This window comes from Saccopteryx leptura, chromosome X (assembly GCF_036850995.1).
Source record: "Saccopteryx leptura isolate mSacLep1 chromosome X, mSacLep1_pri_phased_curated, whole genome shotgun sequence".
In the NCBI taxonomy this organism is placed as follows: domain Eukaryota; kingdom Metazoa; phylum Chordata; class Mammalia; order Chiroptera; family Emballonuridae; genus Saccopteryx; species Saccopteryx leptura.
The window spans coordinates 89,312,114-89,320,288 of record NC_089516.1 but is presented as its reverse complement, the minus strand read 5'-3'; the positions used below and the strand labels follow the sequence as shown (position 1 = coordinate 89,320,288).

At 38.7% G+C, this 8,175-nt stretch overlaps 1 protein-coding gene across 1 annotated transcript in view; it reads left to right on the top strand.

Annotated features, from left to right (window-relative positions):
• Window positions 1-7,864: 7,864 nt before the first annotated feature.
• The window catches only part of FAM133A (family with sequence similarity 133 member A), a 35,875-nt gene continuing 35,564 nt past the window's right edge, over window positions 7,865-8,175 (top strand). The window contains exon 1 of the mRNA XM_066357370.1: window positions 7,865-7,946. The gene's annotated coding sequence lies outside the window, so the exon portion shown is untranslated. The remainder of the gene's footprint in view (window positions 7,947-8,175) is intronic.

The following is an 8,175-nucleotide window of genomic DNA, read 5'->3' as shown; positions in this document are numbered from 1 at the left end:
TAATAATTATTATTTGAATGGTTACTACATGCCCAACCTTATGCTAAATGTTTGATAAAGAATATTTCATTTAATCCTTTCAATAATGCTATAAAATAGTAATGTAACAGCTTTATTTCATAGATAAGAAAAACAAGGATTAATGTGTTTAAACAACTTGCATATGGTCAAACAGCCAACAAGTGACAAAAATGGAAGTCAATACCAACTCTATTAGATATCAAATCCAGCCATTCATCTTCTATAATGCCCAGTTCCTATAAATATACCTTTGGGTCCTGCTCAAGTATGGTGAGGACTAAATTGCTTTGTTAGCTTCTTTTCCTCTCTTGTATCTACTGACTTAAATGTTCTTTATTTTTGCTAGCTAAAAGAAAAGAGAAAGGGAAGAGTAAAAATATCAGAAGTTGGAAAGTTAAAAGAAATCTTTAATAGAAATGGATCAGCCTTCATTTAATTGAAATATAAATATACTAAGCCAGTTCTCATTTTATTATACTTCTGTGTATAATGAATATGACCTGGGGGCTAACATTAACCGAGTGGTCTCACTAAGCTATGCACTTTAACAAAGTTACTCAGACATGAGGTCCAAGTGGATTCAGGAGGTATCACTGCTAGACTCTAGGTTGTACTGCTTTCTTCTGTGGCTTTCTTTGGGCATTATCTCTTCCTGAGTATGGATATAGAAGCTGTTTCTCTCAGTGGTATAGCTTGGTAGAAAAGTAATATTATAGAGGAGTTAAGAAGACAGAATTGGCCTGACCAGGTGGTGATGCAGTGGATAGACTGTCGAACTGGGATGTGGAGGACCCAGGTTCGAAACCCCAAGGTCACCAGCTTGAGTTTGGTCTCATCTGGTTTGATCAAGGCTCACCAGCTTGGACCCAAGGTCACTGGCTTGAACAAGGGGTCATTGGGTCTGCTGTAGCCCCCTCTCCACCCCCAGTCAAGGCACATGTGAGAAAGCAATCAAAGAACAACTAAGGTGCTGCAATGACGAATTGATGTTTCTCATCTCTCTCCCTTCCTATTTCTCTGTCCCTATCTGTCTCTCTCTCTCTCTCTCTCTCTCTCTCTCTCTCTCTCTGTTACCAAAAAAAGAACACAGAACTGAGCCAGACCACGAAGTTTAAAGCCTTGCTTGGTCACTTGTCAGGTGTGTGAAGTTTGACAAGTAGCGTGACCTCTCTGTACCTCAGATTCCTCATTTGTTAAATAGAGCAAATAACACTACCTGCTCTAATGACTGTAGTAAGGATTAAATGAATAATAATTTGTATATTCCTGGTGCAGAGTAAGCATTTTCTATTGATAAAAGTAAACTTTCAGTTTTTAAGTAACGGGAACTTATAATTTCTTCTTTTGTCCCAATAGGAAGTTCTGATACTGACAGTCTTGTTTCCTTTCCATCTGGCTTTATTCTCTACTGAATAGTCACAGATCACTTATAAACACACTGTAATACAACTCAGCAATATAAAGAACAACCCACTGATGCCGGTACAACTTCAATGTGTCTGAAGATTACTTTGCTCAGTGAAAACCGGACAATCTCAAAAGGTTACATACTGTATAATTTCATTTATATAACCATCTTTATATTTTTTTTTCAAAATTGAGAACAAGTTAATGGTTAACAAAGTTAGGAAAATAAAGGAGGAGGTTCGTGTAAGGGTATTTCTTTATGGTAATGGAATATTTCTGAATCTTGACTGTAGTGACAATTCGTTAAATATGGTAGAAAGTGCACTGAACTACATACATACACAGAGGAATGCATATAAAATCTGACAAAATCTGAATGAGGTCTACAAGGTGTACCAATTTCCTGGTTTTGGTATTATACTCTAGTCCAGTGGTAGTCAACCTGGTCCTTACCACCCACTAGTGGGCGTTTCAGCTTTCATGGTGGGCAGTAGTGGAGCAACCAAAGTATAAATAAAAAGATAGATTTAATTATAGTAAGTTGTATTCTAAAGATTTATTCTGCCAAACAGCGAAAATATGACATAAAGTACTTGGTAAGTAATTTTTATTATATGCTTTAACTTGCTGTAACTCTGCTTTATAAATTTTATAAAGTAAAATTACTTCCCTACTTTTTTTTGTGTGTGTATTTTTCTGAAACTGGAAACGGGGAGAGACAGCCAGACAGACTCCCGCATGCACCCGACCGGGATCCACCCGGCAGGCCCGCCAGGGGTGACACTCTGCCCACCAGGGGGTGATGCTCTGCCCCTCCGGGGCATCGCTCTGCCGTGACCAGAGCCACTCTAGCGCCTGGGGCAGAGGCCAAGGAGCCATCCCCAGCGCCCGGGCCATCTTTGCTCCAATGGAGCCTTGGCTGTGGGAGGGGAAGAGAGAGACAGAGAGGAAGGAGGGGGGGTGGAGAAGCAAATGGGCGCTTCTCCTATGTGCCCTGGCCGGGAATCGAACCCAGGTCCCCCGCACGCCAGGCCGATGCTCTACCACTGAGCCAACAGGCCAGAGCATACTTGCCTACTTTATAAATCACCATTAATGTGGAACTGGTGGGTAGTTAGAAAATTTTACTACTAACAGAGATACAAAAGTGGGCAGTAGATATAAAAAGGTTGACTACCCCTGCAGTCATTTAAGATGTTATTGTTACCACTAGGGGCATCTGGGTGAAGGGTACATATAAACTTTTTATACTTAAAAAACAACAACAACAACAACAACAACAACAACAAAAAAAAAAAAAAAAAAAAAAAAAAAAAAAAAATATTATAAATATTTAATTGTATAAAAATTTAAAAATTTTTTTTAAATGTTGATTAAAGATGCTTTTACCTATTATTAAATCTGGGTTAATTAACCTATTAGGCCAAAATCAAATTTACCAATTTCAAGAACACTGTTCAATTAGGAAAGTTCTTAATAGCTGAATAGCTGTACTGCAAAAAAAGTTTTCTGAAGTTAATACATTTAGAGAAAACTGCATACTACCCTCTTTATTTTTCTTTTCTGACAGAGGCAGAGTGAGACAGATAGGGACAGACAGAGAGAAAGGGAGAAAGATGGGAAACATCAATTTTTATTGTGGCACCTTAGTTGTTCATTGATTGTTTTCTCATATGTGCTTTGATTAGGGGGGACTACAGCAGAGCGAGTGACCCCTTGCTCAAGCCAGTGACTTTGGGCTCAAGCTGGTGAGCCTTGCTCAAACCAGATAAGACCACGCTCATGCTGGTGACCTCGGGGCCTCAAACCTGGGTCGTCTGCGTCCCAATCCGACACTCTATCCACTGCGCCACCGCCTGGTCAGGCTACCCTCTTTGAGATTTACCTCTGTGTTGCTCTGTGGTTCTCAATCCTGTCAGCACATAAGAATCATCTGAATAAAAACTCTGTAAATGAGTCTATAAATTCAAATAAACCTCAATAAGGAGGGAACCTGAAAAAAAGTGATTCTGAGGTTCAGAATCACTTTTGATGAAAAAATCATCAAATCAAAGAAATAGTCACAATCCCAAGCCAGACACTGGAAAAAGCATTGTCCAGTTGCCATAAAAATATTAAACCAAAGAAAATGGGGGACTCTGAGTCATTGCTTGCTTTCACAGGTGTCAGGCAGTGCACAGATTCCCTTAAATGTTCAGGCCCTGAACATTTGATTTAGACCCCATGGCAGATATTGAAAGCAGCAAGAAATGACCCCATAGGGAACCAGCACCAAACATAAAATAAAGCAGGAGCTAGAGTAAAGGAGGAATTATACCAGCACATCATCATTTTATGAGATCTTCTAGAATCTGATTTAATATGAAGAGACAGATAAGCAAGATAAGCAAGAAGTAACTCTACAGATACTAGCCAGTTAATTGAGCAAAAATTAAATACAAAATTGCTACAGAACACCTTTCATTCAAGACATTTCCCTGAGTCATGGAGCCCTACTGCTTTATTCTAAAGCTGGCCATAGTGAAGTGAGGTCTAAGAAGAGAACGCTGTAAATATGTGGAGAGAAATGGCTTCCAGCAGAAGATACAGCAATTTGGAGAGGATGATATGGGGCAAACTTTAATTGAAGCTCTGAGATACTCACGATTAGTTCCTTCCACCTCTTCACATTCAGCAAACAGTTGCCCCCAAATTTAAAAAAGAAAAAAAATGGCAAAGCTTCAGCACAAATCATTTAAAAATTAGAAGCAAAACAGTAGAAGCAAAATGCAGCCAAAGTAAGAAGAAATTGATTAAAAAGTTCTGAATATTATTAAAACCCTATTTTAATAAGTAGACTTTATGAATTTTCTGAAGGATATAAAAAAAGGTTTGATTACATGGAAAAACATCTTGTGTTTATATCAGAAGATGGAAAACATGAAATTCCTTACTCTCTGTGAGTCTATAAATTCAAATAAACCTCAATAAGGGTGGAGCCTGAAAAAAAAAAAAGTGATTCTGAGGTTCATCCGGAAAACTCAATAGAGAAAAATAACCAAAAACTACTAAAAACAAGTTTTATGTAGAACTATTTTTTTTTGGAAAATAAGTGTATATGAGAAATTTATGTGTAAAAGATTTATACTGACACAAGAATAATACTTCTGAACTAAACACTCCAGAAATAGGCCCAAACACAGGAAATGTATTATGTAGTAAAGACAGAAACTAATTACATTGGATCTTCAATATTCCATAAATGATGATGAAACAACTGGTTAATTGTGTCGAGAGGAAAAAAAAAGTGGTATAGCTACCTCAATCTTTACTTCAAAATCATTCCAGAAGCCTAAAGTTTTAAATGAATCCATTAGAATATTATAAGAAAATGTGAAAAATTAAAAAGAAATTTATCTTAAAGTGGAAAGGCCTTTCTAAGTCTAATACTCAAAATCCATAACGTATGTGTGTGTGTGTGTGTGGGGGGGATAAATGTGACTACTGTATATTAACATTAAAACTCTTCTGCATGGAAAAAGAAAAAATACTGAAAAAATCAAATAGGAAAATGTTTCAACATATGCAACATTTCCCCTTAATTAAAAGACAGTGCTTCCAATTACTAATCAATTAAAAAAGGTGCTCTTGGCCCTGGCCGGTTGGCTCAGTGGTAGAGCGTCGGCCTGGCATGCAGGAGTCCCGGGTTCGATTCCCGGCCAGGGCACACAGGAGAGGTGCCCATCTGCTTCTCCACCCATCCCCCTTTCCTTCCTCTCTGTCTCTCTCTTCCCCTCCCGCAGCCAAGGCTCCATTGGAGCAAAGATGGCCCGGGCGCTGGGGATGGCTCCATGGCCTCTGCCTCAGGCACTAGAATGGCTCTGGTCGCAACAGAGCAACACCCCGGATGGGCAGAGCATCGCCCCCTGGTGGGTGTGCTGGGTGGATCCCGGTTGGGCGCATGCGGGAGTCTGTCTGACTGCCTCCCTGTTTCTAGCTTCAGAAAAATACAAAAAATAAAAAATAAAAATAAAAATAAAAAAGGTGCTCTTAACCTTATTTCTTATCATAAAAAATTGATGGAATAAATTTATGTATATCCATTTTTAGTGTATGTTCAAAAAAATGAAGTTTACATGAACTAATATAAAAGGGTTCCAGAATATATTAAATGAGAAGCAAAAGGGATGGAATAGTAGTTACCATGTTAATAAAGGTAGATACAGATATTTCTTGTCCGTGTAATTCTTTAAGTTTTATACTTTTCTGTATATTTTCCAAAGTTTCTATAATGAACATATTTGATTATCAGAAGATGTAACAAAATAATATAGTGACAACTGTCAGTGAAGGGTAGTGCAAAGAAAATGCACTTAATCCCCTTAATTTATATAAATCATGAGTAAAAGATAAGAAAAACACCAACTTTTATTAGCACTGCAGGGGTGAATAACAGTTTTATTAGGTTTATCCTTTAGTTTTAAATCTGTGTCATGCAAAATTCAAAAACACAGTCTAGAAAACTTGATGTTAATGTGTACTTAAAAATTCTTAACTCTATTTATTCTTAACTCTATTTAATGCTACTTTATTCAAATGTAAAGTTTTGGAATGTATTATACCATAATTAATAATGCACACGTGGGGCAAGTTGATTTAAACCCTTCCTATTTCTGAGGTGGAGATCAAATACACACTTAGGAAGGCTCTTGAAGTATGCTTTTTTCTCCCAAGTATTAACTTTAGTGAAGAGTTCTAATAAGTTTACCATTTAATATCTAAAAGCTATATGAAAAAAGACATCATAAGGATTAAACTACATAATTAACAAAGATGCTTTAGAGAATTTGCTTTGTTCTGTATCTCCTGAAAAAAAAACAACAAACACTTCAAATTCCATTTTTTGCCTTTATTTTAATTTTTTTAGACAGAGAGAGACAGAGAACCAGAGAGAGAGGGAGAGATAGGGACAGACAGACAGGATGGGAGAGAGATGAGAAGCATCAATTCTTCCTTGTGATACCTTCTTTTTAAGGATTGCTTTCTCATATGTGCCTTGACTGTAGGCCTTCAGCAGACCGAGTAATCCCTAGCTCAAGCCAGTGACCTTGGGATCAAGCTGGTGAGCTTTGCTCAAACCAGATGAGCCTGCGCTTAAGCTGGCAACCTCGGGTATGGAACTTGAGTCCTCCGCGTCCCAGTACCACACTGTGCCACCGCCTGGTCAGGCTCAAATTCCATGTTTTAATATTTAAATTATTTCACTGTTGAAATTTAAAAATATACTCTGCAAAACCTGCAAAACATAAAATTTGAAGTAATGCATAACTGTTAAGTTATTATACTGCAGGTTGTTTTAATACATGGGCCAGTGGGTACAAACACCTCATCAAGTGAGGGTTTATACTTTTTTCCAACAGCCTGCAATTCCTTTTCTGTTATTTTCTTAATTATTATTATTATTATTATTTCAATGTATTGTTGTTGCCATGGTTTCAAGGTTCCCACTCAATATAACACGAGCTACACACTAATAATGTCCCCCCATGTTCCATGAAGTCTCTCTCTCAGCCTTATTCCCCCTCTTCTTCCCTTTCCCCTCCATCCACCCCCTTTCCCTCTGGCTATTCCTACCCTGTTGTCTATATATGTGTTATGTACATACATTTTTTTTTTTTAGCTAATCTCTTCACCTTCTTTGATCCAGCCCTCTTTCCCCTTCTCTCTGACAACTGTCTATCTGTTCCCTGTGACCCTGCCTCTGATTTCTATTTGGTTCCTCAGTTTATTGTGTTCATTAGATCCTACATTCAAGTGAGGGCATAAAAAGCTGCAATTCCTTTTCAAATCAGGCTTCTATCTTATCCCATGGTCCCTGACGCTTTTTGAAGGCAAGGACATCGGCATCCCGGCATCCCTAGGGTCGTCACATAATTGAGTATTTGCATCATCTGATTATGTGTGTTGTCACTTTCTTCACTTAATTCAGCACTTTCTACCATTACGCCCTGCTGCTTAGGAAAGCGTCTAGACACCCAAGTCTGCCACATTAGAGGAAAACAGCAAACTTTTAGAATGACTGTCCTGGACGCCTGGATGGGAAAGAACTCACAAAGGGGGAGGTGGTGACGACTGCAGCGGACGGGCAGGAGGAGACGACGACGTCCCCGGTAGGGTTAGGAGCAGTGAAAGATTCAGCACCTCAGCCTTGAATTGCAGCTAACAGAATCAGTGTACTAGGAAGAAGGTGCGGGAAAAGACCATAAAATGTATTCTCATGCCCTGGCTCCCTTCGGATGAGCGGTGTTCTTAGTCGGCTCCTCCTTCTGACATGATTTATTGGTTGAGCAAATGTGATGGACAAACCGTAGCCCAATGATTGTGTAACTCCAACGGGTTTCCCGGGCTCTATCCACCCACTTCCAATAGCCAAGGTGGTCGTAGCCCCTAACAAACCGCTTGCGTTTCCGGAATCCTAGCTTTACTGATGAAAAAATCCCTGGGACCTGCTCCCCGTCCCCCAGGCTTAAACTGAAAAGGTAAAAATATCAATAAGCTGTCTTTCCAATTGTCTTCTTTCACACACCCAACTTGAATTCACATTGTGATTTGAGCCATGAACTTGTGATAAAAGAGATGGACTGGGGGGAAATGTATCAATTTACCTGCAGGGCAGATTTTACTATAGTGTGCTTTTGAATGATTTTTATTTTCTGCATTTCTGCTTCTATTTCGCAAATATTCTATAATGGCACTCGTTCCTTTAAT